Source organism: Euphorbia lathyris, chromosome 9, assembly GCF_963576675.1.
Source record: "Euphorbia lathyris chromosome 9, ddEupLath1.1, whole genome shotgun sequence".
In the NCBI taxonomy this organism is placed as follows: Eukaryota; Viridiplantae; Streptophyta; class Magnoliopsida; order Malpighiales; family Euphorbiaceae; genus Euphorbia; species Euphorbia lathyris.
The window spans coordinates 41,272,347-41,281,189 of NC_088918.1; the positions used below are offsets into that span (position 1 = coordinate 41,272,347).

At 33.8% G+C, this 8,843-nt stretch overlaps 1 non-coding gene across 1 annotated transcript; it reads left to right on the plus strand.

Annotated features, from left to right (window-relative positions):
* The first annotated feature begins 470 nt into the window (after positions 1 to 470).
* On the plus strand, positions 471 to 577 carry LOC136207575 (small nucleolar RNA R71). The gene has a single exon (XR_010676710.1). It is a non-coding gene; the product is annotated as a small nucleolar RNA R71 (small nucleolar RNA).
* The last annotated feature ends 8,266 nt before the right edge of the window (positions 578 to 8,843 follow it).

Consider the following 8,843-nt stretch of genomic DNA (forward strand, 5'->3'; position numbering starts at 1 on the left):
TATTCTATTTCCAATTAAAATTTGGATTATTTCTCCATCCGGGATTATAGTTGTTCGAATACGGGTTATGGATTTGATTCTGTCCTTGGACAAAATTTACTTATTCTACCTCATCCGCACCACTACAATCCATTTCATCTTGGATGGGGCTTCCATTAACATCACACGGTGTCACAAGCTTATCAATTTTATGCGAAAGTGCAGAAAATTATGCTTGTAGCATCGCTATAGGGTCAAGATTAATTATGCCTTTCACAGATGACGAAGTCGAGGATGATGGTTTCAGAGTAACCGGTGTCTGTGCATGTTCTCTAGGCCACATGATACTGTTTATAGCCATTTCCTCTAAAATTTATTTTGCTTCAGCAAATGTCTTCTTCATAAATAAACCTCCCAACATAGCATCTAGTGAACCCCTTATGGTAGGGTTTATACCATTGTAAAAGGTTTGCATTAAAAGTTCATCGGGTAAATGATGGTGTGGGCATAAACGTTGAAGTTCTTAGAAGAGTTCTCATGCTTCATACAAGGTTGCATTTTCATGTTGTGTAAATGATGTAATCTCTTTAATGATTTTTGTTGTTTTGGCTAGGGGAAAATATTTGGATGAAAATGCTTGGGCTAATTGGTTCCAAGTTTGGATTGTTCCAGCCGACAAAGAATTCAACCAAACCTTAGCCATGTCCTTCAATGTGAAAGGAAAAAGGCGAAGTTTTGCTGCTTCGGTAGAAACGTCTGTAATTTTAAAGGTGTCACAAATCTCAAGAAAGTTAGTCAAATGGGCGTTTGGATTTTCATTAGGCAATCCATAAAAAGTAACACTGTTTTGTAGTATATTCAATAATGTTGGTTTAATCTCAAATTGGTGTGCATTAATTTGGGGTCTAACTACATTATTGGTAACTTCATTAACTCCTGGTGTAGCGTAATCCATAAGTTTAGGGCGTTCTCCAACCATTTCTACTACTTGTGGCTCTTGATTGTGCGTCTCTTTATTCTTTTTCTTTTTATTCTTTTTATTTTTCTTTAGCATCTTCTCAATTCCAGGATCGAGTGATTCCGGTTGAATGCCCGAACTTCTAGTACTGCGTATTAACAGAAATTACACGCACAAACCGAAACTACCTTCAAAAAAATTGAAAAATAAAATTTGTAAGTAAATATAATATATAATATAAATATAAGTATCTATAAACCAAGATTCGGAATAAAATACAAAAATACATTTTTAAAAAAATCAAATTGGCATCCCCCAGCAACAGCGCAAAAAACTTGTTGAGCGATTTCCGCAAGTGCACGGTTTCGTTTGTAGTAATAAAAAGATATCGATCCCACAGGGAACGTTTGATATTAAAAACTTATAATTCTGATTAAATTCGTTTTCTCGAGGTTAATAGAAAAATCGTTAAATGGTTTAAAAAGTAATTTCTGATTCTAATTTTGGTTATAGTTTTGATTACAATTTATAGAAATTATGTTTAGATTAAAGTTAATTTCCAAGGCTTATTTATACTAAGCGAAAACACAACTTATAACTTTGATTTGTTTAGAAAGATGTAACAAATTATCAATTAATTCAATTTATAGGAATTGAACTGTAATCAATCTTTCCTATTTGGCCTAAGACTGAAAACCTTAATCAAATTCGGAATCTAAACCCGATTATTCGAATTAACGCAATGACCAAATGTAAATCCGAATTTGCTTAAGTGTTCAACAAAGTTTGCATGAAAACACCAATTAGATTACTTACAGAATATCGCTTAGATCAAACTTTAAATAAACAACACTAAAAATGGAATTGTATTGAAAATATATTTTATTAGTTTGAATGGAAATGTCACAAGTTAACAGAGAAGAAGAAGTTTGGATGGTATTTTAACTACATTGAGTTCCGGGTTGTCAATCCATTACTCAACTTCGTAGGTTCGTCAGACCATGGGGCGCCTCCAATACTGGATCCTCTCGCTGAATTCTCGAAATAGCACCTATTCAGTCACTACAGAGCATAAACTCATCTTCGAAGAAAACTCTAACGTAAACTATAAAATCTGTATCTTTTATCTAACTATTTGTACAACTTGTATAACAAGTATGTTTCTAACATTATGAACTAGAAAATCTAACATTGAATTCTGAAAATCTCCTCTATTTATAATTGTTCAAGAGGTGTGTTGAAGGGACGTATCCGTTGGTGGAGAGTCGTCTTTATCTGGATGAAAGGATACGTCACTTGGAAATTGAAACATGTAAAATATGTTGAATTAAGTTATTATTTCTGTAGAGATTTCTGAAATCTCTTTCGCGGCTTAGGGAGCAAGGAGGAGTGAACGGACTCGTGCGTTTCTGGTGCTACTAGGCACGTGTCGCGGCCGAGATTCCTAGAATCTTGGTCGCGACAGAGAGTTGTCATTTCTTCCTTTGTTTGTGTGCTGAATCTCTGACGCGGGTTCTGAATCTCGTACGCGTCTTTCACTGAAAACTTGATTTCTTACTCATTTTTGCTACATTTTAGCTCCTATTTGGAATTTTCCAAATAATTAACACCTTGCACAAAAGTAACAAATACCAACGTAAAATCTTTCCAAAATAATATAATTAACATATTTTTCATATGAAATTTACGTATTTATGCATGCTATTTTAGGTATATTTTGGGCTTATCAACAAACAAGTGAAATCTTTATAAAATATTTATAAAAGTAAACTAAATGCATGAATATGAACCTGAAAATGCATGCGAAAATAGGTAAATTTTAGAGTTATCAAACGACCTCCATCTTTAAGCCTTTTCTGACTCACATTGGGCCACATGTTCTTAAATAAGGAAATACATCACTAGTTACGTTGTTTTTCTTAGGTCTGCCACCATCTCATGACGACCTAAAAAGCAAAACACCATCTCACGATCGTCCTCAGAGGCAGAGTATAGAGCCATGACATCTACTTCCTATGAACTTCACTAGCTCACAAACCTTCTTTGTGACCTGGATCTTACTTCGACAACCTCATCTCTTCTCTTTTGTGATAAAATTTCTGTCATGCACATAGCCCAGAACCCTGTCTTCCACGAACGAACGAAATACATATACATTGACTCCCATGTGATCCGCGAAAGGGTTCAATCCGGTCTAATTAGGTTGATGCCAATCTCGTCTGCGGTGCAACTTGCAGACTTGTTTACTAAAGCGCAACACTCACCCTATCTTTGTTTTCTTCTTGGCAAACTAGGCTTGAAGAACCCTTACCAAGTCTAGTTTGAGGGAGGATATTACAGGAGCAAACTTGAAATCAATGGAGGAAAAGAGCTTTTCTCTAGTTAAAGGAAATAATAAAATGGAACGGTAAGGAAGATGGAAAGATGGAGAGTTTTTCATTGTATTTTGGGTTTAATAAAATAAGTACAAAAGCAAAGGATAAAGACTTTAAGTCTTTCGGCCAACTCTTCATATACCAGGGGTATTTTTGCCTTTTTCTATCTTTGGTATATTTCGAAAGCAATACCACTCACTTAAGCTGCACCTCAACCCACTATATCATTGACCCAATCCATCCATACCATTCATCACACTCAGCAGTGTTCAGTGGTCATGATTGTAACACTTGTTCATGTCCTTTTTAATTACTTAGCATAATCATTTCTTATTCATCAAATCTAGTATTAATATAAATATGTAAGGACTAGGTCACTATCTTTTAATGAGAAATAAAATAATATTAATTTTTACCTCATTCAATCTTCATACAGAGTAAATTTCATTTTTTTATTAATCTAATTTGAATAAGAAATCTTGAAAGAAAGCTGAAACAGTGAAGTGAATAATTAAGGATTGTATATGAAAATAGAAAGACAGTAAAGGCCATGTTTGGGAATTAGCTGTTAGCTGATTACATTAGCTGATTTGACTAGCTGTTTGTGTAGATCTGTTTAGTAAAAATTAGCTGATTGATAATAGCGGTTTGTGCAAAAAGACGAATAAGGGCATTTCTTTTTTTAATACATAAAAATATACATAAAATAATTAGGGTTAAAGAAGTCCATTAATTTTAATATTGCAAAACGCTAATTGAAAAAACTCCTAAAATGAGTTTTTTCTAAATTAGCGTTTTCATCCCAAAACTCTCTCCTCCAAACACTCCAATCAGCGGTTTCAGTGGTCAAACCGTTAAAGTTGGTCAAAACCGCTCTTTTTATCCCAAAACGCTCTTTACCAAACAGGCCAAAGTCTAAAACGAAAGAACTGAAGAGGCCACAATTTCATAAATAGACTGTTTTTTTCTTATTTTTGTTATTTTATTTCGGGTACTTAAGATTGTTTTGTTTTACGGGCAGCTTGATTTAATTATTGAGTTTAGTAGCAATAAATGGGAATTTAGTTCAATTCAAGGAAGGGAAGGGAAGGGAAATAAAATCTGAATTTGTCATGTCAATGGGATTTTATGTGGGGCCTAAAGTTTTGATATTTCAACTAACTATGAATTTATGGGAGATACATAATATTCTTCTCTCAAAAATAAATACATATTTACGTAATTACGTTGAAAAATTCTGAGTTTGGGCTCGGCTGGGCTGGTCTGGGCCTCATTTACTGTTTACAATAGTGAGACATCTGCAATTTCTGGATAGTTGGCTTCATTTTCATGCTATATCTACAAATCTCATAATCATTATCAGTTTCTTATGTTACTGTTTCACTTATAATTAATTAGACCTGGACTTATACAACAACAACAAAACCTTATTCCCGAAATGATTCAGGATCGGCTAACATGAACCATTATATAAAACCGTGAAATCAAGACGTATCAGCAACACAAATTCTCTCACTCCACTCTGTCCTATCCACTACCATATTTTTATCAATCCCTAATAAACTCATATCACTCTCGATCACCATCCTCCAAGTTTGCTTAGGTTCCCCCTACCCCTCACCACTACATCCCTTTGCCACTCTTCAGTCCTCCTAATCGGCGCATCAAGCGCTCTTCGTCTTACATGGCCAAACCACCTTAGTCGGTTTTCCCTCATTTTATTCTCAATAGATGTAACCCCTACTTTTGTCCTAATTATTTCATTACTCACCCGATCCTTTCTCGTATGACCACACATCCATCTCAACATATGCATCTCCGCCACCGACATCTTATGTGTGTAACAGTGTTTCACTGCCCAATACTCCATACCATATAACAGTGCTGGTCTGATTGTCGTGCGGTAGAATTTTCCCTTCAATCTATTAGGTATGTCGGGGTCACAAAGGAAACCGTAGCACTCTTCCACTTCGCCCAACCAGATTTAATCCTATGAGCAACATCTCCATCTACTTCTCCATCCGTTTGGATAATAGATCCTAAATACCGAAAGCAATCTGATGTCTGAACAACTGTCTCATCTAGGGTGATTGTTCCTACCTCCCTACTCCTATCGCCGCTAAACTTACACTCCAAATATTCTGTTTGACTTCAGCTCAACTTAAAGCCTCTAGATTCTAAAGTTTGTCTCCATAGTTCCAACTTCCTCTCCACGCCTTCTTTCGTCTCATCAACCAACAATATCATCTGCAAACAACATGCACCATGGTATACCATCTTGAAGTGAACTCGTTAGTTCATCCATAACGATGGCAAAAAGAAATGGGCTTAGTGCAGAACCTTGATGCACTCTAATCGTAATAGGAAACTCTTCAGTCTTCCCAACACTGGTGCGTACACTCGTCCATGCTCCCTCATACATGTCCTTTATGATGTCAATATATTTCCGCGCAATGCATTTCCTTATTAAGGCCCACCAAAGTACTTCTCTTGGTACCTTATCATATGCCTTCTCCAAGTCAATGAAAACCATATGCAAGTCTTTCTTCTTATTTCGATAGTGCTCCATTAATTGACTCATTAGATGGATGGCTTCCATAGTTGATCTTCCCAGTATAAAACCAAATTGGTTTTTCGAGATCTTCACCGTCCTTCTTAGCCTTTATTTGATCATTCGCTTCCACAGTTTCATAGTGTGACTCATTAATTTGATTCCTCGATAATTGGCACAATCTGGGACATCGCCTTTATTCTTATACAAAGGGATTAGGATACTTTTCCTCCATTCTGATGACACCTTATTGTTTCTCTAAATTTTGTTGAAGAACGTCATCAACCATTCGATTCCTCTCTCTCCCAAACATCTCCAAATCTCAATAGGGATGCAATCAGGTCCTACTGGTTTTTTCCATCTCATCTTATTTAATGCCATTTTGACTTCACTCTTTTGAATTCTCCATATGCATTCACGATTTATCATATCGTGATGGATAATTATATCTCCAACATCTTGTCCGCGATATCCATTAAATAAGTTATCAAAATAGGACCTCCATCGTTCCTTGATATCCTAATCTCCAACTATGACTTTTTGGTCCACATCCTTCACACATTTAACTTTTCCGAGATCACGCGTCTTCTTATCTCTCATCCGAGCAATTCTATATATGTCTCTTTCCCCTTCCTTCATATCTAATCTTGTATACAGATCCCGACTCACCTTTGCTCTAGCATCTCGGATGACCTTCTTCACTTCCCTTTTAACCTCTTTGTACTTTTCGTAGTTCTCATCACTCCTGCACTTCCCTAATATTTTATAGGATTCTCACTTACTCTTTACTGTTTGTCGTACTTCTTATGTCCACCAAGATGTGTCCTTACCCGGTGGCATGCTACCTTTAGATTCTTCTAGAACTTCCTTCGCTACTTCCCTTATACTATGCTCCATCTTAGTCCATATCGAATCTATATCTAAATCCATATTACAAGTCCAAATATCTTTTTTGGCCATCTCATCCACAATTTTTTGTTGATTCTCTCCTTGTAGTTTCCACCACTTAATCTTAGTCTCCACTTGTGGTGTTCGTTTTCTCATACATCTCCTACTTCGAAAATCAAGCACCACTTCTCTATGTTGGGTTGTCGTACTCTCACCATGGATCACCTTACAATCAATATAACTCTTTCTCCAAGCACTCCTTACTAGGGAGAAGTCAATTTGGCTCGCATTACCGCCACTCCGATAAGTCACTAAGTGGGATGTTCTTTTCATAAACCATGTGTTCATGATACTCAAGTCATAGGTAGATTAGAGAAGTTAGTTTGTAGTGTATTTTGGATGTGGGAGTTAGGCCATGTTCTTTATTACTTAATTTCAGTAACAATCAGTTCAGTTCAGTTCAATTCAGTTCAGTAATTTATCATTATTTTTTATATACATAATTTATTATCATTATTATTATTATTTATCTATAATTTATCATTATTTTATTATTACTATTATTATTATTATTTATCTATAATTTATCATTATCTATAGATTAGATAAAAGTCAAGAAATATTAGTTTATTAAAGTACAGGATTTTCACATGCACCTTAATGAGCAAGTGAATTTGCTCATTCACCGTTAGATATAGACTTATTAAATTTAAGCCTTAGAATGCTTTGAATTTCTACCTTAGGATTCTAATAAGCCTAGATCTAACGGTGAATGAGCAAATTCTACATGCTCATTAAGGTGCATGTGATCAAGACTGATTAAAGTATACATCGTTTAATAAAAAATAATAAAATTAAAGTATGCATCCATATTTGAAAATTAGGAACCGCATCTTTTTTCCCCTTCAATTATTAATAGACAAAACTAGATTTATGGGATAGGCTTTACAATTAATTGTAGAGTTAATGGACAAAATGTTAGGGACATTTTTTGCACCTTAATACTTAATTGTAATAAAAAAAAGTTAAGAGTTTGTATTCATATGAAAATTTGTATTTAATTTCATAGGCTTTAAATTGTATGTAAATTTGTGTTTGGATATAATTTGTATTTTTAATTTAAATTAGACTCATTTTTATTTAATTTCATAGGCTTTTATCAAGCCGAGCTTTTATTTGATATTCAATTTAGTTTTATCTTTAATAATATATTTATATACTATTGATATTATTATTATTATTATTATTATTATTATTATTATTAGAACCATTATTATTCTTATTATAAGCTTATTAATGTCCAATATTATCATTAAAATTATTTAAAGTCTAATATCATCATTATTGTTAAGTTCGGTCAAGTTCGGTAGCATTCAGTTAAGTTCAGTAGCATTCAATTAAGTTCAGTAGCATTCGGTTCAGTTCAGTATTCAGTAGCATTTAGTTCAGTTCAATTCAATTCAGGTTTTTTCAGCAATAAAGAACATAGCCTTATTGCTAATTAAAGATATATCAGCTGTTTTGTTATGGGAGAACTCTTGAACATGGAGGAAACAATGGCTTATGGAGAATTCTTAAGTATGGAAGGTTGGCAACAGCGGAATTGTTGGTGTTTTCTCTGTCAATACAATACAAGGTCCCGTATGGTGAAGAGATGTTTGTGACAAAATTAGATGTTTGAATCACGTGATTTTGACTAGTCAAACTTTTAATGGTGGTGTTTGGTGAAAAAAGGTCTGAAAGAGCTTTTTAGGCTCAAATCTCTAATTTTGAAAAAGTTAGTTTTACGAGCCTTTTCAATTAGCTTATTACACAATTTCCTTTTAAGGATTTTTTAAACCATAATTACTACGATTTAGTTAAACAAATGATATTTTGTTCTTTAAAAAAATCAACAAATAATATTAAACATATTCATCTAACTATATTTTAGTGGGAGATGACAATTAATAAATCTAAATTTACTATTATGTTTTTAGAAATTATATTTTTATTCAAAATTATATAAATTAAAATTAAAAATTAAACTAATGAATATTATTGGAAACATTAAGAAGAATATAAAAATATTAGATTTTTGTTTTAGTAAAAT